The sequence below is a fragment of the Oncorhynchus gorbuscha genome, unplaced genomic scaffold (genome assembly GCF_021184085.1).
Source record: "Oncorhynchus gorbuscha isolate QuinsamMale2020 ecotype Even-year unplaced genomic scaffold, OgorEven_v1.0 Un_scaffold_887, whole genome shotgun sequence".
NCBI lineage: Eukaryota > Metazoa > Chordata > Actinopteri > Salmoniformes > Salmonidae > Oncorhynchus > Oncorhynchus gorbuscha.
The window spans coordinates 28,783-54,216 of record NW_025745863.1 but is presented as its reverse complement, the minus strand read 5'-3'; the positions used below and the strand labels follow the sequence as shown (position 1 = coordinate 54,216).

Genomic DNA, 25,434 nt, shown 5'->3' with positions numbered 1-25,434 from the left:
TCTCCTAACCCCTCCTCCTCTCTTTTCTTCCAACCTCCTCATGTTTTTTCCTCTCTTTTCTTCCACCTCATCATGTTTTTTCCCTTCTCCAAAACGTAAAGTATCCCAGGAGCCTCCAGAGCAGAGGGTTTTAGGATCATATGACAGCCTTTCTTAGTGGCACCCTATTCCCTATGTAGTGCACTACTTTTGACCAGGACCCATAGGGCACTACAGTATTTAGGGAATAGGGTGCCTTTTGGGACGCAGGCCTTTTCTTCTACTTTCACTTCAGGGTGTCAACAAACAAGTCAGTTCAGTCTCTCTGAACTTGCTCTTTTCCCCCTACTAGTTGTTCTGCTTCTCCTCCCGTTTCTATCTGTACCAGGCACTACTGAGAGAACACATTGGGGTTGGCTGATACAACACTCAGTAAAGTGAGATAAGAGTGTAGGGGAGGAGAGAGGGAGAAGGGGAGGAGAGAAAGAAAGAGCGAGAGAGGAGCGGGGAGAGAGGGAGAGAGAGGAGCGGGGAGAGAGGGAGATAGAGGAGAGGGGAGAGAGAGGAGAAGGGGAGGAGAGAAAGAGCGAGAGGAGGGGGGAGAGAGAGGAGCGGTGAGGAGAGGGGGGAGGGAGAGGGGAGGGGCAGGGAGGAGAGAGAGGAGCGAGGAGAGGGGGAGCAGGGAGAGGGGGGAGCAGGGAGAGAGGGGGGTGAGGAGCGGGGAGAGGGGAGAGAGAGGGGGGAGCGGGGGGGCAGGGAGAGAGGAGGGGGAGGGGAGCGGGGAGAGAGGGGGGGGGAGCAGGGAGGAGAAAGAGTGAAAGCACTGGGTCAAGATCAGAGTTTGAAGTCAGAGTGAGAGCTTGCAGGTCACTTTGCTTCCACTTTCTGTCTACATGTGTTTATATCAGAGGCGGTTGGTGCCGTTTATGAAGAGGGACGATTAAACTCTTTTATGAGCACTACAGCATATTGGATGACTGTCATTCGTACTTCGTACTCCATTCACCCAGTTCAATATAACATTGATAGGGTTTAGGCTACTACATGATACTCTGTCCCTATACCCATTACGAGGTTGCTACAACCATGCCTAAACCCTATACCCATTACGAGGTTGCTACAACCAGGCCTAAACCCTATACCCATTGAGGTTGCTACAACCAGGCCTAAACCCTATACCCATCACGAGGTTGCTACAACCAGGCCTAAACCCTACACCCATCATGAGGTAGCTACAACCAGGCCTAAACCCTATACCCATCATGAGGTTGCTACAACCAGGCCTAAACCCTACACCCATCATGAGGTTGTTACAACCAGGCCTAAATCGCAAGAATCTAGTTTAGTATTTTTCATGTTTCTGAGCGTTTAGGTGCTTGTTCTCATGTTGTCCTTTTGGTCTCGTCTCCTTGGCTCCTCTGTGGATCTTCCCATTTACACCAGAGATAGCGATATAAATGACGAGATGCTCATGTCTCAGCCCTAACAAAATGGGAATTGTTGTCCCTAAGGCAGAAAGGCAGGCGACAAGCTTAGGTCCAAAACAAGCCCATAGAAATGCATTGGGTTGACTGTGGACAGATTTTGGAGTAAAACCTCTTGCTTCGCCTCTTCCTCTATGATTTACACACACACACACACCAAGCCCCTCCCCTCACACCAAGCCCCTCCCCTCACACCAAGCCCCTCCCACCAAGCCCCTATTAGATTATTGTCAATAAATCAAATCTAGGCCATATCATATCACCCAGCCCTAATTCTACTCATTTTGCCATGGAACAGAGAATAATTAACCGTTTTTACAGCTCATTTCCTACAATTCTTCACATTTTGTCACGGGCTGGAGGCAAACATTTTGCAGTTTTTAAATATGATAACTGATGATCAATGGACTCCACCCCGGTCTGTAATTCAACCATGCTTACTACAAGTTCAGACTCATGCTCACTACACGTTTAGACTAATGCTTACTACAAGTTTAGATAGATGGCGCGCGACTAATCTCCCCCCCCACACCCACCCCCACCCCAAAAAACATGGCTGACAGCTGATGCAAAACCAATTATCTAAAATGTCACCTTGTGTATTCTATTATTCTAAATGTCAACAGTAAGTTGAGACCCCGACCCCCACCTGAGTTCACCTCCGCGGGCCTACAGTTGCCCATCCCTGATTTAGACAGTGTGTTTAAGGGAATAAGAATCTGCTTTTGTTTTCAGTAGGTGTGTGTGTGTGTGTGTGTCAAAACACGATACTTCCATTACTACTGTGCCACTGGACTCTTCAAAATGTTAGTCTCTCTCTCTCTCCTGGTAACATAGTAACTAAAACTAGGAGGAAGTAAGGACATTCTATGAGATGTTAGTCTCCCTCTCTCCTGGTAACATAGTAACTAAAACTAGGAGGAAGTAAGGACATTCTATGAGATGTTAGTCTCTCTCTCTCCTGGTAACATAGCAACTAAAACTAGGAGGAAGTAAGGACATTCTATGAGATGTTAGTCTCTCGCTCTCTCCTGGTAACATAGCAACTAAAACTAGGAGGAAGTAAGGACATTCTATGAGATGTTAGTCTCCCTCTCCTGGTAACATAGTAACTAAAACTAGGAGGAAGTAAGGACATTCTATGAGATGTTAGTCTCTCTCTCTCTCCTGGTAACATAGTAACTAAAACTAGGAGGAAGTAAGGACATTCTATGAGATGTTAGTCTCTCTCTCTCTCTCCTGGTAACATAGTAACTAAAACTAGGAGGAAGTAAGGACATTCTATGAGATGTTAGTCTCTCTCTCTCCTGGTAACATAGCAACTAAAACTAGGAGGAAGTAAGGACATTCTATGAGATGTTAGTCTCTCTCCTGGTAACATAGTAACTAAAACTAGGAGGAAGTAAGGACATTCTATGAGATGTTAGTCTCTCTCTCTCCTGGTAACATAGCAACTAAAACTAGGAGGAAGTAAGGACATTCTATGAGATGTTAGTCTCTCTCTCTCCTGGTAACATAGCAACTAAAACTAGGAGGAAGTAAGGACATTCTATGAGATGTTAGCCTCTCTCTCCTGGTAACATAACAACTAAAACTAGGAGGAAGTAAGGACATTCTATGAGATGTTAGTCTCTCTCTCTCTCCTGGTAACATAGTAACTAAAACTAGGAGGAAGTAAGGACATTCTATGAGATGTTAGTCTCTCTCTCTCCTGGTAACATAGTAACTAAAACTAGGAGGAAGTAAGGACATTCTATGAGATGTTAGTCTCTCTCTCTCTCCTGGTAACATAGCAACTAAAACTAGGAGGAAGTAAGGACATTCTGTGAGATGTTAGTCTCTCTCTCTCTCTCCTGGTAACATAGTAACTAAAACTAGGAGGAAGTAAGGACATTCTATGAGATGTTAGTCTCTCTCTCTCTCTCCTGGTAACATAGTAACTAAAACTAGGAGGAAGTAAGGACATTCTATGAGATGTTAGTCTCTCTCTCCTGGTAACATAGTAACTAAAACTAGGAGGAAGTAAGGACATTCTATGAGATGTTAGTCTCTCTCTCCTGGTAACATAGTAACTAAAACTAGGAGGAAGTAAGGACATTCTATGAGATGTTAGTCTCTCTCTCTCTCTCCTGGTAACATAGTAACTAAAACTAGGAGGAAGTAAGGACATTCTATGAGATGTTAGTCTCTCTCTCTCTCCTGGTAACATAGTAACTAAAACTAGGAGGAAGTAAGGACATTCTATGAGATGTTAGTCTCTCTCTCTCCTGGTAACATAGTAACTAAAACTAGGAGGAAGTAAGGACATTCTATGAGATGTTAGTCTCTCTCTCTCCTGGTAACTAAAACTAGGAGGAAGTAAGGACATTCTATGAGATGTTAGTCTCTCTCTCTCCTGGTAACTAAAACTAGGAGGAAGTAAGGACATTCTATGAGATGTTAGTCTCTCTCTCCTGGTAACATAGCAACTAAAACTAGGAGGAAGTAAGGACATTCTATGAGATGTTAGTCTCTCTCTCTCTCTCTCCTGGTAACATAGTAACTAAAACTAGGAGGAAGTAAGGACATTCTATGAGATGTTAGTCTCTCTCTCTCTCTCTCCTGGTAACATAGTAACTAAAACTAGGAGGAAGTAAGGACATTCTATGAGATGTTAGTCTCTCTCTCTCTCTCTCCTGGTAACATAGTAACTAAAACTAGGAGGAAGTAATTTCCTTCCTCATGACATTCTATGAGATGTTAGTCTCTCTCTCTCTCTCTCCTGGTAACATAGTAACTAAAACTAGGAGGAAGTAAGGACATTCTATGAGATGTTAGTCTCTCTCTCTCCTGGTAACATAGCAACTAAAACTAGGAGGAAGTAAGGACATTCTATGAGATGTTAGTCTCTCTCTCTCCTGGTAACATAGCAACTAAAACTAGGAGGAAGTAAGGACATTCTATGAGATGTTAGTCTCTCTCCTGGTAACATAGTAACTAAAACTAGGAGGAAGTAAGGACATTCTATGAGATGTTAGTCTCTCTCCTGGTAACATAGTAACTAAAACTAGGAGGAAGTAAGGACATTCTATGAGATGTTAGTCTCTCTCTCTCTCCTGGTAACATAGTAACTAAAACTAGGAGGAAGTAAGGACATTCTATGAGATGTTAGTCTCTCTCTCTCTCTCCTGGTAACATAGTAACTAAAACTAGGAGGAAGTAAGGACATTCTATGAGATGTTAGTCTCTCTCTCTCTCTCTCCTGGTAACATAGTAACTAAAACTAGGAGGAAGTAAGGACATTCTATGAGATGTTAGTCTCTCTCTCTCCTGGTAACATAGCAACTAAAACTAGGAGGAAGTAAGGACATTCTATGAGATGTTAGTCTCTCTCTCCTGGTAACATAGCAACTAAAACTAGGAGGAAGTAAGGACATTCTATGAGATGTTAGTCTCTCTCCTGGTAACATAGTAACTAAAACTAGGAGGAAGTAAGGACATTCTATGAGATGTTAGTCTCTCTCCTGGTAACATAGTAACTAAAACTAGGAGGAAGTAAGGACATTCTATGAGATGTTAGTCTCTCTCTCTCTCCTGGTAACATAGTAACTAAAACTAGGAGGAAGTAAGGACATTCTATGAGATGTTAGTCTCTCTCTCTCTCCTGGTAACATAGTAACTAAAACTAGGAGGAAGTAAGGACATTCTATGAGATGTTAGTCTCTCTCTCTCCTGGTAACATAGTAACTAAAACTAGGAGGAAGTAAGGACATTCTATGAGATGTTAGTCTCTCTCTCTCCTGGTAACATAGCAACTAAAACTAGGAGGAAGTAAGGACATTCTATGAGATGTTAGTCTCTCTCTCTCTCTCCTGGTAACATAGTAACTAAAACTAGGAGGAAGTAAGGACATTCTATGAGATGTTAGTCTCTCTCTCTCCTGGTAACATAGTAACTAAAACTAGGAGGAAGTAAGGACATTCTATGAGATGTTAGTCTCTCTCTCTCCTGGTAACATAGTAACTAAAACTAGGAGGAAGTAAGGACATTCTATGAGATGTTAGTCTCTCTCTCTCTCCTGGTAACATAGTAACTAAAACTAGGAGGAAGTAAGGACATTCTATGAGATGTTAGTCTCTCTCTCTCTCCTGGTAACATAGTAACTAAAACTAGGAGGAAGTAAGGACATTCTATGAGATGTTAGTCTCTCTCTCTCCTTGTAACATAGTAACTAAAACTAGGAGGAAGTAAGGACATTCTATGACATGTTAGTCTCTCTCTCCCCCCTGGTAACATAGTAACTAAAACTAGGAGGAAGTAAGGACATTCTATGAGATGTTAGTCTCTCTCTCTCTCCTGGTAACATAGTAACTAAAACTAGGAGGAAGTAAGGACATTCTATGAGATGTTAGTCTCTCTCTCTCCTTGTAACATAGCAACTAAAACTAGGAGGAAGTAAGGACATTCTATGAGATGTTAGTCTCTCTCCCCCCTGGTAACATAGCAACTAAAACTAGGAGGAAGTAAGGACATTCTATGAGATGTTAGTCTCTCTCTCTCTCCTGGTAACATAGTAACTAAAACTAGGAGGAAGTAAGGACATTCTGTGAGATGTTAGTCTCTCTCTCTCTCCTGGTAACATAGTAACTAAAACTAGGAGGAAGTAAGGACATTCTATGAGATGTTAGTCTCTCTCTCTCTCCTGGTAACATAGTAACTAAAACTAGGAGGAAGTAAGGACATTCTATGAGATGTTAGTCTCTCTCTCTCTCCTGGTAACATAGTAACTAAAACTAGGAGGAAGTAAGGACATTCTATGAGATGTTAGTCTCTCTCTCTCTCCTGGTAACATAGCAACTAAAACTAGGAGGAAGTAAGGACATTCTATGAGATGTTAGTCTCTCTCTCTCCTGGTAACATAGTAACTAAAACTAGGAGGAAGTAAGGACATTCTATGAGATGTTAGTCTCTCTCTCTCCTTGTAACATAGCAACTAAAACTAGGAGGAAGTAAGGACATTCTATGAGATGTTAGTCTCTCTCTCTCTCCTGGTAACATAGTAACTAAAACTAGGAGGAAGTAAGGACATTCTGTGAGATGCTGTATCTGGAGCACCTACAGAGAGATAATGAAAGAATGTGCTTCTGTTTGTGTGTTAAAAAGGTGAAATGTACAAAGATAAGATAACTTGTGACATTTGTTGTGTCTGCAGGGTGACATTAGCGCTCATTCTGACACACACGTCCCGTGCACAACTTAGACACACTCCTTTCACACCCATGAGCTGGTTAGAACCGTGCAGGACAAGACCATTTAGTCTAGGGGTTTCTGGGAAAAACATGCCCTCTCTGGAATGGCTATATACAATCGAAGTCAGACGTTTACATTTAAGTCATTTAGCAGACGCTCTTATCCAGAGCGACTTACAAATTGGTGCATTCACCTTATGACATCCAGTGGAACAACCACTTTACAATAGTGCATCTAAATATTTTAAGGGGGGAAGGGGGGGTGAGAAGGCTTACTTTATCCTATCCTAGGTATTCCTTAAAGAGGTGGGGTTTCAGGTGTCTCCGGAAGGTGGTGATTGACTCCGCTGTCCTGGCGTCGTGAGGGAGTTTGTTCCACCATTGGGGAGCCAGAGCAGCGAACAGTTTTGACTGAGCTGAGCGGGAACTGTACTTCCTCAGTGGTAGGGAGGCGAGCAGGCCAGAGGTGGATGAACGCAGTGCCCTTATTTGGGTGTAGGGCCTGATCAGAGCCTGGAGGTACTGAGGTGCCGTTCCCCTCACAGCTCCGTAGGCAAGCACCATGGTCTTGTAGCGGCTGCGAGCTTCAACTGGAAGCCAGTGGAGAGAGCGGAGGAGCGGGGTGACGTGAGAGAACTTGGGAAGGTTGAACACTAGACGGGCTGCGGCGTTCTGGATGAGTTGTAGGGGTTTAATGGCACAGGCAGGGAGCCCAGCCAACAGCGAGTTGCAGTAATCCAGACGGGAGATGACAAGTGCCTGGATTAGGACCTGCGCCGCTTCCTGTGTGAGGCAGGGTCGTACTCTGCGGATGTTGTAGAGCATGAACCTACAGGAACGGGCCACCGCCTTGATGTTAGTTGAGAACGACAGTTTGTTGTCCAGGATCACGCCAAGGTTCTTAGCGCTCTGGGAGGAGGACACAATGGAGTTGTCAACCGTGATGGCGAGATCATGGAACGGGCAGTCCTTCCCCGGGAGGAAGAGCAGCTCCGTCTTGCCGAAGTTCAGCTTGAGGTGGTGATCCGTCATCCACACTGATATGTCGTTTACATATCTGTCTGGAGTCACCCGGCCTGGAGTCACCCGGCCTGGAGTCACCCTGTCATATTTGGCCTACTTGTTAGATGTGTGTATACAGTTGAAGTCGGAAGTTTTACATACAACCTAGCCAAATATATTTTAAACCCAGTTTCACAATTCCTGACATTTAATCAGAGTAAATATTCCCTGTCTTAGGTCAGTTAGAATCACCACTTTATTTTAAGAATGTGAAATGTCAGAATAATAGTAAAGAATGATTTACTTCAGCGTTTCTTTCTTTCATCACATTCCCAGTGGGTCAGAAGTTTACATACACTCAATGAGTATTTGGTAGCATTGCCTTTAAATTGTTTAACTTGGGTCAAACGTTTCAGGTAGCCTTCCACAAGCTTCCCACAATAAGTTGGGTGAATTTTAGCCCATTCCTCCTGACAGAGCTGGTGTAACCGAGTCAGGTTTGAAGGCCTCCTTGCTCGCCCACGCTTTTTCAGTTCTGCCCAAAAATGTTCTATAGGATTGAGGTCAGGTCTTTGTGATGGCCTCTCCAATACCTTGATGTTGTTTTCCTTAAGCCATTTTGTCACAACTTTGGAAGTATGCTTGGGGTCATTGTCCTTTTGTAAGACCCATTTGCGACCAAGCTTTAACTTCCTGACTGATGACTTGAGATGTTGCTTCAATATATCCACATAATTTTCCTTCCTCATGTAGCCATCTATTTTGTGAAGTGCACCAGTGCCTCCTGCAGCAAAGCACCCCCACAACATGATGCTGCCAGCCCCGTGCTTCACGGTTGGGATGGTGTTCTTCGGCTTGCAAGCATCCCCCTTTTTCCTCCAAACATAACGATGGTCTTGATGGTCAAACAGTTCTATTTTTGTTTGATCAGACTAGAGGACATTTCTCCAAAATGTACGATCTTTGTCCACATGTACAGTTGCAAACCGTAGTCTCGCTTTTTTATGACGGTTTTGGAGCAGAGGCTTCTTCCTTGTTGAGCGGCTTTTCGGGTTATGTTGATATAGGACTCGATTTACTGTGGATATAGATACTTTTGTACCGGTTTCCTCCAGCATCTTCACTTGCTGTTGTTCTGGAATTGATTTTGCACCAAAGTACGTTCATCTCTAGGAGACAGAATGAGTCTCCTTCCTGAGTGGTATGACGGCTGCGTGGTCCCATGGTGTTTATACTTGCGTACTATTGTTTGTACAGATGAACGTGGTACCTTCAGGTGTTTGAAGATTGCTCCCAAGGATGAACCAGACTTGTGGAGGTCTACAATTTTCTTTCTGAGGTCTTGGCTGATTTCTTTTGATTTTCCCATGATATCAAGCAAAAGAGGCACTGAGTTTGAAAGTTGGCCTTGAAACACATCCACAGGTACACCTCCAATTGACTCAAATGATGTCAATTAGCCTATCAGAAGCTTCTAAAATCATGACATCATTTTCTGGAATCTTCCAAGCTGTTTAAAGGCACAGTCAACTTAGTGTATGTAAACTTCTGACCCACTAGAAATGTGATACAGTGAATTATATGTGAAATAATCTGTAAACAATTGTTGGAAATATGACTTGTGCCATGCACAAAGTAGATGTCCCAACGGACTCGCCAAAACTATAGTTTGTTAACAAGAAATGGAGGAGTGGAGTGGTTGAAAAACGAGTTAAATGTTTAAGTGTATGAAATCTTCCGACTTAAACTGTATTTAATGTTGTGTTTATTAGTAGCCAACAAGTAGGCAAAACAAATGTTTAAATTTGACAAATCAGTGCTGTAGGAGTTTTCACTCTTCCAGTATCTTGATATCAGGAAGTAAGAAAGTAAGGAAACACTCCCAGCGTTGGACGGTAAACACTCCCAGCGTTGGACGGTAAACACTCCCAGCGTTGGACGGTAAACACTCCCAGCGTTGGACGGTAAACACTCCCAGCGTTGAAAACACTCCCAGCGTTGGACGGTAAACACTCCCAGCGTTGGAAACACTCCCAGGTAAACACTCCCAGCGTTGGACGGTAAACACTCCCAGCGTTGGACGGTAAACACTCCCAGCGTTGGACGGTAAACACTCCCAGCGTTGACGGTAAACACTCCCAGCGTTGGACGGCGTTGGACGGTAAACACTCCCAGCGTTGGACGGTAAACACTCCCAGCGTTGGACGGTAAACACTCCCAGCGTTGGACGGTAAACACTCCCAGCGTTGGACGGTAAACACTCCCAGCGTTGGACGGTAAACACTCCCAGCGTTGGACGGTAAACACTCCCAGCGTTGGACGGTAAACACTCCCAGCGTTGGAAACACTCCCAGCGTTGGACGGTAAACACTCCCAGCGTTGACGGTAAACACTCCCAGCGTTGGACGGTAAACACTCCCAGCGTTGGACGGTAAACACTCCCAGCGTGGACGGTAAACACTCCCAGCGTTGACGAAACACTCCCAGCGTTGGACGGTAAACACTCCCAGCGTTGGACACTCCAGCGTAAACACTCCCAGCGTTGGACGGTAAACACTCCCAGCGTTGGACGGTAAACACTCCCAGCGTTGGACGGTAAACACTCCCAGCGTTGGACGGTAAACACTCCCAGCGTTGGACGGTAAACACTCCCAGCGTTGGACACTCCCAGCGTTGTAAACACTCCCAGCGTTGGACGGTAAACACTCCCAGCGTTGGACGGTAAACACTCCCAGCGTTGGACGGTAAACACTCCCAGCGTTGGACGGTAAACACTCCCAGCGTTGGACGGTAAACACTTGGACCCACTCCCAGCGTTGGACGGTAAACACTCCCAGCGTTGGAAAACACTCCCAGCGTTGGACGGTAAACACTCCCAGCGTTGGACGGTAAACACTCCCAGCGTTGGACGGTAAAACACTCCCAGCGTTGGACGGTAAACACTCCCAGCGTTGGACCACTCCCAGCGTTGGACGGTAAACACTCCCAGCGTTGGACGGTAAACACTCCCAGCGTTGGACGGTAAACACTCCCAGCGTTGGACGGTAAACACTCCCAGCGTTGGACGGTAAACACTCCCAGCGTTGGACGGTAAACACTCCCAGCGTTGGACGGTAAACACTCCCAGCGTTGGACGGTAAACACTCCCAGCGTTGGACGGTAAACACTCCCAGCGTTGGACGGTAAACACTCCCAGCGTTGGAGCGTTGTAAACACTCCCAGCGTTGGACGGTAAACACCCCAGCGTTGGACGGCAAACACCCCAGCGTTGGAAAACACTTGGACGGTAAACACTCCCAGCGTTGAGCGTTGGACGGTAAACACTCCCAGCGTTGGACGGTAAACACTCCCAGCGTTGGACGGTAAACACTCCCAGCGTTGGACGGTAAACACTCCCAGCGTTGGACGGTAAACACTCCCAGCGTTGACGGTAAACACTCCCAGCGTTGGACGGTAAACACTCCCAGCGTTGGACGGTAAACACTCCCAGCGTTGGACGGTAAACAGCCTCATGTTTCTTACAGAGTCACAATATTTTACATAGTCATTTTTACATTTAAAAAAAAGACCTAAGTGTTTAATCTGCTTTACGTTTTATTTTGTTGACCAAAGAAAGTCTGGTCTAGTAGTAGGGTCACACTGGGATTGTGACAAACCTTCTTCTCATGTGTTAAGTCAAGGCTGAGTGTGGACTTGTTTTAACACCAGTCTCATTAGTCACTCCCATCCTACAGGCTGTCATCACACATCATCCTAATGGCTTGATAATGAAGCTAGAATACAGGCTTCCCCTGTTAGAAGACAAATCACACACACCCACACACAGTTTTAATGGAGCGGTCGTCCACTTGAACAAGCCTGTTCTCCAAGCAGGGCAAGGTTAAGTTTCATCAGCATTCAGCTGGTCTAGCCAGTCTCTAGTTAAGACTACACACATGCGCAAAACACACACAAACCTTTCTCCAAACCCACACATCACGTCCTTAACACCTGCCCTCCTTAACAAAACCCGTGCACTCACTGGCCCCCCCTCTTCTACATCTCACACACACACCATAGCCAACATCCTCCAGCAACCATCCTCTAGACAGAGAGACAGACAGGACAGGGCCCCGCTTTGAGTTGGCCACCAAAACAAAGGCAGCTTTCAGCCACTGATCCCTGAACAAAAGGAGAAACTCAACACGGAGAGGAGAAGAGGACCACTCCACTCCAGCCGTACATTCAAACTGAGTCTCCCAGATAACACCCTATTCCCTATGTACCGCGCTACTATGGACCGGGGCGCATAGGGCTCTGTTCAAAAGTAGTGCACTACATAGGGAATATGGCATCAGTTGGGACACAGGCCTCTTCACTACAACAGCAGACCGATATGAAAGATGTCCCTTTCTCACCAGAACAATGGTTAGTTATGACCAAGTGATCGGAGGCTGTTTTTAAAGGGGTTTAACAGGTGTAAAACTATCCCTGCCTGGTTGAGGTATCTGGCCTGGGAGGACCAGAGAAACAAGGGGGTTGATGTAACTGGGCTGGGAGGGCCAGAGAAACAAGGGGGTTGATGTATGGGCTGGGAGGACCAGAGAAACAAGGGGTTGATGTAACTGGGCTGGGAGGACCAGAGAAACAAGGGGGTTGATGTAACTGGGCTGGGAGGACCAGAGAAACAAGGGGTTGATGTAACTGGGTTGGGAGGACCAGAGAAACAAGGGGGTTGATGTAACTGGGTTGGGAGGACCAGAGAAACAAGGGGGTTGATGTAACTGGGCTGGGAGGACCAGAGAAACAAGGGGGTTGATGTAACTGGGCTGGGAGGGCCAGAGAAACAAGGGGATTGAGGTAACTGAGCTGGGAGGACCAGAGAAACAAGGGGATTGAGGTAACTGGGCTGGGAGGGCCAGAGAAACAAGGGGGTTGATGTAACTGGGTTGGGAGGACCAGAGAAACAAGGGGGTTGGTGTAACTGGGCTGGGAGGACCAGGGAAACAAGGGGGTTGATGTAACTGGGCTGGGAGGGCCAGAGAAACAAGGGGGTTGATGTAACTGGGCTGGGAGGACCAGAGAAACAAGGGGGTTGAGGTAACTGGGCTGGGAGGGTCAGAGAAACAAGGGGGTTGAGGTAACTGAGCTGGGAGGACCAGAGAAACAAGGGGGTTGAGGTAACTGAGCTGGGAGGACCAGAGAAACAAGGTGATTGTAGGGTGGGGATCAGAAAGGGGGTGAGAGAGGGGGGGTTAGAGGTGTCAACAGTGATGGGTGCTGCCTGGACTTGTCAGCAGCTTGAGCCCCAACAGTCATGAGCTGAGTCCCATATGGCACCCTGGCCATACATAGGGCTCTGGTTAAAAGTAGTGTAATATATAATGGCACCCTGGCCATAGGGCTCTGGTTAAAAGTAGTGTAATATATAATGACACCCTGGCCATAGAGCTCTGGTTAAAAGTAGTGTAATATATAATGGCACCCTGGCCATACATAGGGCTCTGGTTAAAAGTAGTGTAATATATAATGACACCCTGGCCATACATAGGGCTCTGGTTAAAAGTAGTGTAATATATAATGGCACCCTGGCCATAGGGCTCTGGTTAAAAGTAGTGTAATATATAATGACACCCTGGCCATACATAGGGCTCTGGTTAAAAGTAGTGTAATATATAATGGCACCCTGGCCATAGGGCTCTGGTTAAAAGTAGTGGACTATAAAGGGAATAGTGTGCCGTTTAGGTTACACCCCTGAACTCCACTGATGGTAACTGAACCAGTTTGAACCTGGTTCACTTTTAATGAACCTCACTTCATTGAAAGACTCCTTCTGTGACGTTCCCATGACAACAGACCGGGGAAAAGGGGGGGTAGGATGATGGGGAGGGTGTTTGTCTGATTGAGGGAGGCTCCTGCTGATAAAGAAGTCTCACGCTTGGCCCCCTAAACCCCAACCCCCCCCTCATCTTCTCACATAGTCACCCCCCAACTACCAGGAACATGTAAAAAGAGGAGAAACACATGGTTCAGACTATAGAGTCTAGTAGTTACAGGGGTGCAGTGTTCTCTACTGAGGCTGTAAGGATTAGGGACTATTTAGAGTCAACGTTTGAGAGCTCATCGGTTGAATTTGAGGAGTTAATCTGATTCAATGATGTCCTTTTGAATAAAGAAGCAACCGGTTGGGTGGAACCACTACAGACATCGTCCCATTGGTAGAGCAGCCGGTGATGGGTGGGCCCGCCCCCACTGGTAGAGCAGCCGGTGATGGGTGGGCCCGCCCCCACTGGTAGAGCAGCCGGTGATGGGTGGGCCCGCCCCCACTGGTAGAGCAGCCGGGGATGGGTGGGCCCGCCCCCACTGGTAGAGCAGCCGGGGATGGGTGGGCTCGCCCCCACTGGTAGAGCAGCCGGGGATGGGTGGGCCCGCCCCCACTGGTAGAGCAGCCGGGGATGGGTGGGCCCGCCCCCACTGGTAGAACAGCCGGTGATGGGTGGGCCCGCCCCCACTGGTAGAGCAGCCGGTGATTGGTGGGCCCGCCCCCACTGGTAGAACAGCCGGTGATTGGTGGGCCCGCCCCCACTGGTAGAACAGCCGGTGATTGGTGGGCCCGCCCCCACTGGTAGAGCAGCCGGTGATGGGTGGGCCCGCCCCCACTGGTAGAGCAGCCGGTGATGGGTGGGCCCGCCCCCACTGGTAGAGCAGCCGGTGATTGGTGGGCCCGCCCCCACTGGTAGAACAGCCGGTGATTGGTGGGCCCGCCCCCACTGGTAGAGCAGCCGGGGATGGGCTGTAGTCATAGTGCTGTAGTCATAGTGCTGTAGTCATAGTGCTGTAGTCATAGTGCTGTAGTCATAGTGCTGTAGTCATAGTGCTGTAGTCATAGTGCTGTAGTCATAGTGCTGTAGTCATAGTGCTGTAGTCATAGTGCTGTAGTCATAGTGCTGTAGTCCATGTGCTGTAGTCCATGTGCTGTAGTCCATGTGCTGTAGTCCATGTGCTGTAGTCCATGTGCTGTAGTCCATGTGCTGTAGTCCATGTGCTGTAGTCCATGTGCTGTAGTCCATGTGCTGTAGTCCATGTGCTGTAGTCCATGTGCTGTAGTCCATGTGCTGTAGTCCATGTGCTGTAGTCCATGTGCTGTAGTCCATGTGCTGTAGTCCATGTGCTGTAGTCCATGTGCTGTAGTCCATGTGCTGTAGTCCATGTGCTGTAGTCCATGTACTGTAGTCCATGTACTGTAGTCCATGTACTGTAGTCCATGTACTGTAGTTTAATAACCACCAAAACAATATATAGATATTTTCAAACTCAAGGCACCATGTCATAGCTGACAGACAGTTCTCTCTTCAGACATTTTTGAATCTTAGTTCAGAGCAGATATTTAAAAACCGGGTGTTTGAGAAAACGTTTGAATCTTAGATTCAGAGCAGATATTTAAAAACCGGGTGTTTGAGTGAACGTGATCATGACACCCAGAGGGAGATTTGACTGTAATTCTGTTACCAAAGTCTACATCTGCACAGTTCTTCCACTAAGTTAGTTTTTGCTACATTTACCAGCGAGAACTTGTTCAACGTAGTCCTTGTGCCGAGACTTGTATGGTTTGATAAACGTTCAAATAAAAAGTTTGCGTTTGGCATATATTTTAAAGTTTTTTTTAAAAGTCCAAGCGTAATTTGGTTAGCGTGGAATTGCCCACTCGTAGTACAACGATCCCATTCAATTCACGATCAACTTAACAGCTAACTAAAAAAAGACATTCATTTCTATTTATTCTGGGTGTGTGAACAGATCTTAAGGGCCAGTAACATCCATGTTGGCCACATCTTTCCCTCCATCTCTAAAACACAGAGGGGAAAAACCCCACAAAGTCCAGCGAGGTGATCAGATCAACAACTCTGAAGTAAAAGTGAAAGAAAGTCTCAGCCAGTCATCTCTGGCATCGATGAGAGAGGCATGTTCACACTGGGAGACTGGCCAACTTATGTCATCGGTGTACTCACCACCCACCCACTAATGTGATACCATTAAGGGTGCCCACCAGTCCCACACACAGCTAGCTCTGCCCACCAGTCCCACACACACAGCTAGCTCTGCCCACCAGTCCCACACACACAGCTAGCTCTGCCCACCAGTCCCACACACACAGCTAGCTCTGCCCACCAGTCCCACACACACAGCTAGCTCTGCCCACCAGTCCCACACACACAGCTAGCTCTGCCCACCAGTCCCACACACACAGCTAGCTCTGCCCACCAGTCCCACACACACAGCTAGCTCTGCCCACCAGTCCCACACACACAGCTAGCTCTGCCCAACAGTCCCACACACAGCTAGCTCTGCCCACCAGTCCCACACACAGCTAGCTCTGCCCACCAGTCCCACACACACAGCTAGCTCTGCCCACCAGTCCCACACACACAGCTAGCTCTGCCCACCAGTCCCACACACAGCTAGCTCTGCCCACCAGTCCCACACACACAGCTAGCTCTGCCCACCAGTCCCACACACACAGCTAGCTCTGCCCACCAGTCCCACACACACAGCTAGCTCTGCCCACCAGTCCCACACACACAGCTAGCTCTGCCCACCAGTCCCACACACACAGCTAGCTCTGCCCACCAGTCCCACACACAGCTAGCTCTGCCCACCAGTCCCACACACAGCTAGCTCTGCCCACCAGTCCCACACACAGCTAGCTCTGCCCACCAGTCCCACACACAGCTAGCTCTGCCCACCAGTCCCACACACAGCTAGCTCTGCCCACCAGTCCCACACACAGCTAGCTCTGCCCACCAGTCCCACACACAGCTAGCTCTGCCCACCAGTCCCACACACAGCTAGCTCTGCCCACCAGTCCCACACACAGCTAGCTCTGCCCACCAGTCCCACACACAGCTAGCTCTGCCCAACAGTCACACACACAGCTAGCTCTGCCACAGAGTTACATACAACAACTGTAATAAAACAAACCTACACTATTGAGTTCACATTTAAAATGACCCACGTTCACATTTAAAATGACCCATGTCGACATTGTCCTGTGGAACTGCATTTAAATACACAGAGAGGAGATATGAAACCAGACTGACAGTCTGTTACAGAGAGGAGATATGAAACCAGACTGATAGTCTGTTATAGAGAGGAGGACACATGAAACCAGACTGATAGTCTGTTATAGAGAGGAGATATGAAACCAGACTGATAGTCTGTTATAGAGAGGAGATATGAAACCAGACTGATAGTCTGTTATAGAGAGGAGATATGAAACCAGACTGATAGTCTGTTATAGAGAGGAGATATGAAACCAGACTGATAGTCTGTTATAGAGAGGAGATATGAAACCAGACTGATAGTCTGTTATAGAGAGGAGATATGAAACCAGACTGATAGTCTGTTATAGAGAGGAGATATGAAACCAGACTGATAGTCTGTTATAGAGAGGAGATATGAAACCAGACTGATAGTCTGTTATAGAGAGGATATATGAAACCAGACTGATAATCTAATATAGAGATATGAAACCAGACTGTTAGTCTGTTACAGAGAGGAGGAGATATGAAACCAGACTGACAGTCTGTTATAGAGAGGAGATATGAAACAAGACTGATAATCTAATAGAGAGATATGAAACCAGACTGATAATCTAATAGAGAGATATGAAACCAGACTGATAATCTAATAGAGAGATATGAAACCAGACTGATAGTCTGTTACAGAGAGGAGGAGATATGAAACCAGACTGATAGTCTGTTACAGAGAGGAGATATGAAACCAGACTGATAGTCTGTTATAGAGAGGAGATATGAAACCAGACATAGTCTGTTATGTTGAGTTACATACCGTGCTACCAGTATGTAGGTTGAGTTCTGTGTGTCTGTATCTGAGTGTGTTAGAACAGCTACTGTAAACACACACACTAGTCTGATGCTGCCCTGAAGGTCTTCCCTGCTTCCCCTGACCTGCTACTGAGTTGAGTCCCAAATGGCAAACTATCCTGTATATAGCACCCTACGAGGACTGGTCAACAGTAGTGTACTATGTAGGGAATAGGTAGTACTAGTAGTGTACTATGTAGGGAATAGGTAGTACTAGTAGTGTACTATGTAGGGAATAGGTAGTACTAGTAGTGTACTATGTAGGGAATAGGATGCCGTATGGGACACAGACCAAAACTCTATCCAGCAGGGAGACGGTTTTGAACACACAGCCTCTGCTTTAGCCATCATTGGTCTGGTAGAAACACGTTCCTAAACAACCTCTGTTCTGGGGCCCGTGTTCAAAACAGGAGCGCTGATCTAGGATCAGGAGCCCTCTGTCCATGTAATATTATCCATTACAACGATAAGACAAAACAGATGTGAGATCAGCCTTGAGATAATATAATATACACGGGCCCCTGGCCAAAAAACGATGAATGCTGCGTGGAGAAGTACTTGGCAGTATGTTCCACGTGTCGGAAGTATCATCTACACTATAGAACAGTGTGGAGGTCAGTGGATGGAAGGATTCCACACTGTTTAACCCTCCGTTTTAGTTTGAACGTTTAGACACAATATCAAATACAACAGGAAGGAATGGAACTCATACCAACGTGGGGGAACATTCTAGACCAGCTAATGGAAGAAGAAAAACCAGAACAGATGCGTTATTTTTTTCATAACAATAAGATAAACCCTTAGTCTGTCAGAGACGGAAAAAGGCATGTTTCAGACGTCCATATTCAATTTGAGATTTTTTTTTAAACACCTCTCATATATATATATATATATCTATAAAACACTACAAGAAACGTTGCAATGTTGAACAACAAAGTGTGTATATTTAGATCATGATGCATCAACAATGATTCCGCATATAAGTTCACTACAAATGTATCCACATCATCAGGAGAACAAACGTTATGGTTGGAAAGTTCTAATGCCTGGGATACGACTGGTCTCAATTACAGACGTTAGTGTTTGAGTCCTGGTGTTCAACCAACAGTTCCACACACGCCACATCAGCAGTAACTGATGAAAACACAGGACCATTGTTTTTACCATTCCAACGTTTATATACCCCCGAATTCTGTTTAAATTCATCATTCTACATACACTCCCATTCCACTTTTTTTTATCTTCCAAAGGGCTCATCAAAATGTCAAGCGTGTCACCCCCAAAAACAATTGCGCTGCAAGCCAAGGAAAAACGTAGGCTAAACCATTTGCAACAAAAAAAACTACAAATCATATTGTGTAATACCAATGCGCAAAGTTTGCCTGGTATAATTACTTACGGTTTGGCGTAAAGTTTGTAGGGGGGAATAAAAGTTGGTGCAACGGAGTGGTCGGTCTCCTTGTCCTGTTGTGTGTGAGCTGTCTGTCTGTTGGACTTTGGACTGGTAATAACAAAGCCAAGAGTGAACAACACGACGCGGAGCGGAGCGGAGCGCGGACGGGACCGAGTGGAGATCCGAGCTCTTAGTGCCGGGCGTTACGTAACCAGCTGTTAACTTTTAGAAAGGCTCAGCGTCAGCAACAAGCATGTTAGTGTAACAGCTCGGAACAGAGCGAGGGAATCCTCTGTCGTCTCCCACCATTTTAACGAGCCTGCGCGCAATGCCCTTCTTTAACCCCTAAATCCCCGTGACGCTCAAGCGTAATGATCATGTCTGTATAGAACAAACATCAGATGCATTGATTGGGTAGAGCTACAGACTGAAATTGTATTTCTTTCGTATACCATTGCACGTTGGCTTACATTGAGGTATACATCAACGCGGATAATTGAAGTGAAGAGACGTTTGACTTTATAGATGGGTTTTATTGCAGGTTGAAAGGAGGTTGATGTTGTCGGGAAGGGGCTATACTGTCATGAAACCATTAAGCTGTGGCCCCAAAGCTGCAGCTACTAATAGCAACAATACCCCGTGGCGCAGAGTCTATTCAGATCATGTCATTGGACAGATAAAGGCAGAGCCCCCATGATCGGCAGGTAGCCTAGTGATTAGAGTGTTGGACTAGTGAAAGGTTGCAAGATCGAATCCCCCGAGCTGACAAGGTACAAATCTGTCCTTCTGCCCCTGAACAGGCAGTTATCCCACTGTTCCTAGGCCGTCATTGAAAGTAAGTATTTGTTCTGAACTGACTTGCCTAGTAAAATGTAAAAATCCAAACATATGGTAACATCTCATTGGACAGATAAAGGCCGAACCCCCATAATGATCCACACATATGGTATCATCTCATTGGACAGATAAAGGCCAATGATCCACACATATGGTATCATCTCATTGGACAGATAAAGGCCAATGATCCACACATATGGTATCATCTCATTGGACAGATAAAGGCCAATGATCCACACATATGGTATCATCTCATTGGACAGATAAAGGCCAATGATCCACACATATGGTATCATCTCATTGGACAGATAAAGGCCAATGATCCACACATATGGTATCATCTCATTGGACAGATAAAGGCCGAACCCCCATGATGATCCACACATATGGTATCATCTCAGAAAGCATGGCCTTTCAACTCTCTCCAATATCCAGTCTGTTTGTGGTAACATTCCACTCCAAACATAGCATGCCAAGGAGTGTAATGACAGTGAAACAGACGGGTACCCAGGCTAGGGTTAATGTGCTAATGGTTCTCTAAGGAGTGTAATGACAGTTAAACAGACGGGTACCCAGGCTAGGGTTAATGTGCTAATGGTTCTCTAAGGAGTGTAATGACAGTTAAACAGACAGGGTACCCAGGCTAGGGTTAATGTGTTAATGGTTCTCTAAGGAGTGTAATGACAGTTAAACAGACGGGTACCCAGGCTAAGGTTAATGTGCTAATGGTTCTCTAAGGAGTGTAATGACAGTTAAACAGACGGGTACCCAGGCTAGGGTTAATGTGCTAATGGTTCTCTAAGGAGTGTAATGAACGTTAAGTACCCAGGCTAGGGTTAATGTGCTAATGGTTCTCTAAGGAGTGTAATGACAGTTAAACAGACGGGTACCCAGGCTAGGGTTAATGTGCTAATGGTTCTCTAAGGAGTGTAATGACAGTTAAACAGACGGGTACCCAGGCTAGGGTTAATGTGCTAATGGTTCTCTAAGGAGTGTAATGACAGTTAAACAGACGGGTACCCAGGCTAGGGTTAATGTGCTAATGGTTCTCTAAGGAGTGTAATGACAGTTAAACAGACGGGTACCCAGGCTAGGGTTAATGTGCTAATGGTTCTCTAAGGAGTGTAATGACAGTTAAACAGACGGGTACCCAGGCTAGGGTTAATGTGCTAATGGTTCTCTAAGGAGTGTAATGACAGTTAAACAGACGGGTACCCAGGCTAGGGTTAATGTGCTAATGGTTCTCTAAGGAGTGTAATGAACGTTAAGTACTCAGGCTAGGGTTAATGTGCTAACAGAGTTAACATGTACAGTGAAGAGATGTAGCAGACGTTCTCTCGGAGCCTGGTGTTTGACCTAACAGAGTTAACACGTACAGTGAAGAGATGTAGCAGACGTTCTCTCGGAGCCTGGTGTTTGACCTAACAGAGTTAACACGTACAGTGAAGAGATGTAGCAGACGTTCTCTCGGAGCCTGGTGTTTGACCTAACAGAGTTAACACGTACAGTGAAGAGATGAGACGTTCTCTCGGAGCCTGGTGTTTGACCTAACAGAGTTAGCAGTGAAGAGATGTAGCGTTCTCTCGGAGCCTGGTGTTTGACCTAACAGAGTTAACACGTACAGTGAAGAGATGTAGCAGACGTTCTCTCGGAGCCTGGTGTTTGACCTAACAGAGTTAACACGTACAGTGAAGAGATGTAGCAGACATTCTCTCGGAGCTTGGTGTTTGACCTAACAGATTTAACACGTACAGTGAAGAGATGTAGCAGACGTTCTCTCAGAGCCTGGTGTTTGACCTAACAGAGTTAACACGTACAGTGAAGAGATCTAGCAGACGTTCTCTCGGAGCCTGGTGTTTGACCTAACAGAGTTAACACGTACAGTGAAGAGATGTAGTGTTTGAGACGTTCTCAGACGTTCAGAGCCTGGTGTTTGACCTAACAGAGTTAACACGTACAGTGAAGAGATCTAGCAGACGTTCTCTCGGAGCCTGGTGTTTGACCTAAGAGATCTAGCAGACGTTCTCTCGGACCTGGTGTTTGACCTAACAGAGTTAACACGTACAGTGAAGAGATGTAGCAGACGTTCTCTTAGAGCCTGGTGTTTGACCTTCCCCAATGTCACAAGTACTACTGAAGGTTCAGCTTCATGTGTTCCTCTCACACAATAACACAAAGGACTCGGTGTGATAGGTGTGTTCGTAACCAAGCGGGAAGGTGGTATTTACCAGTATACGACTGGGGGAAAAATCCACTTTGAATTCCCCTTCCAACTGGCAATTACTAGTGGGGGAAACTCATCATCTCTGAACTCCTGACTCCTCCCACATGCTGACCTCTGATGTCCCATACTAAGGAAATGACCTCTATAGCAGCATTTTTTTTTGGGGGGGGGGGGGGGCATCTAAATGTAACAACAAAACATTATTTATAAAAAAGCAGTCTATTAATGTGTTTTTTCAATGTTATATCATTTGTTTACGAGCATGATGGCTGTCCTGTTAGATTACGGTGGACGCGGTTTGTCAGCCAATCAGCGTTTCTCAACGAGTTCAAAACCCATGAATGCATCCAATCCAACTGGTATTTAACACTTCACAACTGGTAATTATTATTATTTTACCTTTATTTAACCAGGCAAGTCAGTTAAGAACACATTCTTATTTCCAATGACGACCTGGGAACAGTGGGTTAACTGGTCTAGGAACAGTGGGTTAACTGGTCTAGGAACAGTGGGTTAACTGGTCTAGGAACAGTGGGTTAACTGGTCTAGGAACAGTGGGTTAGCTGGTCTAGGAAGAGTGGGTTAACTGGTCTAGGAACAGTGGGTTAACTGGTCTAGGAACAGTGGGTTAACTGGCCTAGGAACAGTGGGTTAACTGGTCTAGGAACAGTGGGTTAACTGGTCTAGGAACAGTGGGTTAACTGGTCTAGGAACAGTGGGTTAACTGGTCTAGGAACAGTGGGTTAGCTGGTCTAGGAACAGTGGGTTAACTGGTCTAGGAACAGTGGGTTAACTGGTCTAGGAACAGTGGGTTAACTGGTCTAGGAACAGTGGGTTAGCTGGTCTAGGAACAGTGGGTTAACTGGTCTAGGAACAGTGGGTTAACTGGTCTAGGAACAGTGGGTTAACTGGTCTAGGAACAGTGGGTTAACTGGTCTAGGAACAGTGGGTTAACTGGTCTAGGAACAGTGGGTTAACTGGTCTAGGAACAGTGGGTTAACTGGTCTAGGAACAGTGGGTTAGCTGGTCTAGGAACAGTGGGTTAGCTGGTCTAGGAACAGTGGGTTAGCTGGTCTAGGAACAGTGGGTTAACTGGTCTAGGAACAGTGGGTTAACTGGTCTAGGAACAGTGGGTTAACTGGTCTAGGAACAGTGGGTTAACTGGTCTAGGAACAGTGGGTTAGCTGGTCTAGGAACAGTGGGTTAACTGGTCTAGGAACAGTGGGTTAGCTGGTCTAGGAACAGTGGGTTAACTGGTCTAGGAACAGTGGGTTAACTGGTCTAGGAACAGTGGGTTAGCTGGTCTAGGAACAGTGGGTTAACTGGTCTAGGAACAGTGGGTTAACTGGTCTAGGAACAGTGGGTTAACTGGTCTAGGAACAGTGGGTTAGCTGGTCTAGGAACAGTGGGTTAACTGGTCTAGGAACAGTGGGTTAACTGGTCTAGGAACAGTGGGTTAACTGGTCTAGGAACAGTGGGTTAACTGGTCTAGGAACAGTGGGTTAACTGGTCTAGGAACAGTGGGTTAACTGGTCTAGGAACAGTGGGTTAGCTGGTCTAGGAACAGTGGGTTAGCTGGTCTAGGAACAGTGGGTTAGCTGGTCTAGGAACAGTGGGTTAGCTGGCCTAGGAACAGTGGGTTAGCTGCTTGCCGCCTTGCCGCCCCTCCACTCTAACCACTAGGCTACCCTGCCACCTCTCCACTCTAACCACTAGTCTACCTGCCGCCCCTCCACTCTAACCACTAGTCTACCCTGCCGCCCCTCCACTCTAACCACTAGTCTACCTGCCGCCCCTCCACTCTAACCACTAGTCTACCTGGTCCTCCACTCTAACCACTGGCTACCCTGCCGCCCCTCCACTCTAACCACTAGTCTACCTGCCGCCCCTCCACTCTAACCACTAGTCTACCCTGCCGCCCCTCCACTCTAACCACTAGTCTACCTGCCGCCCCTCCACTCTAACCACTAGTCTACCTGCCGCCCCTCCACTCTAACCACTAGTCTACCTGCCGCCCCTCCACTCTAACCACTAGGCTACCCTGCCGCCCCTCCACTCTAACCACTAGGCTACCCTGCAGCCCCTCCACTCTAACCACTAGTCTACCTGCCGCCCCTCCACTCTAACCACTAGTCTACCTGCTGCCCCTCCACTCTAACCACTAGGCTACCCTGCCGCCCCTCCACTCTAACCACTAGTCTACCTGCCGCCCCTCCACTCTAACCACTAGGCTACCCTGCAGCCCCTCCACTCTAACCACTAGTCTACCTGCCATCCCTCCACTCTAACCACTAGTCTACCTGCCGCCTCTCCACTCTAACCACTAGTCTACCTGCCGCCCCTCCACTCTAACCACTAGGCTACCTGCCGCCCCTCCACTCTAACCACTAGGCTACCCTGCCGCCCCTCCACTCTAACCACTAGTCTACCTGCCGCCCTCCACTCTAACCACTAGTCTACCTGCCGCCCCTCCACTCTAACCACTAGTCTACCTGTCGTCCCTCCACTCTAACCACTAGTCTACCTGCCGCCCCTCCACTCTAACCACTAGTCTACCTGCCGCCCCTCCACTCTAACCACTAGGCTACCTGCCGCCCCTCCACTCTAACCACTAGGCTACCCTGCCGCCCCTCCACTCTAACCACTAGTCTACCCTGCCGCCCCTCCACTCTAACCACTAGGCTACCCTGCCGCCCCTCCACTCTAACCACTAGGCTACCCTGCAGCCCCTCCACTCTAACCACTAGTCTACCTGCCGCCCCTCCACTTTAACCACTAGTCTACCCTGCCGCCCCTCCACTCTAACCACTAGGCTACCCTGCCGCCCCTCCACTCTAACCACTAGGCTACCCTGCCGCCCCTCCACTCTAACCACTAGGCTACCCTGCAGCCCCTCCACTCTAACCACTAGTCTACCTGCCGCCCCTCCACTCTAACCACTAGTCTACCCTGCCGTCCCTCCACTCTAACCACTAGTCTACCTGCCGCCCCTCCACTCTAACCACTAGTCTACCTGTCGTCCCTCCACTCTAACCACTAGGCTACCTGTCGTCCCTCCACTCTAACCACTAGTCTACCTGCCGCCCCTCCACTCTAACCACTAGTCTACCTGCCGCCCCTCCACTCTAACCACTAGTCTACCTGCCGCCCCTCCACTCTAACCACTAGTCTACCTGCCTCCCTTCCACTCTAACCACTAGTCTACCTGTCGTCCCTCCACTCTAACCACTAGTCTACCTGCCGCCCCTCCACTCTAACCACTAGGCTACCCTGCCGCCCCTCCACTCTAACCACTAGGCTACCCTGCAGCCCCTCCACTCTAACCACTAGTCTACCTGCCGCCCCTCCACTCTAACCACTAGTCTACCTGCCGCCCCTCCACTCTAACCACTAGTCTACCCTGCTGCTTTCCCACTTGGTTAAC

At 47.1% G+C, this 25,434-nt stretch overlaps 1 long non-coding RNA gene across 2 annotated transcripts in view; it reads right to left on the bottom strand.

Annotated features, from left to right (window-relative positions):
* LOC124020718 overlaps positions 1 to 19,287 on the bottom strand; it is a 31,991-nt gene extending 12,704 nt beyond the window's left edge. The window contains exon 1 of one of the 2 annotated variants that reach the window (XR_006836133.1): positions 18,956 to 19,287. This is a non-coding gene — a long non-coding RNA (uncharacterized LOC124020718). The remainder of the gene's footprint in view (positions 1 to 18,955) is intronic. The other variant, XR_006836132.1, reaches the window with a different exon arrangement.
* Positions 19,288 to 25,434: the final 6,147 nt, after the last annotated feature.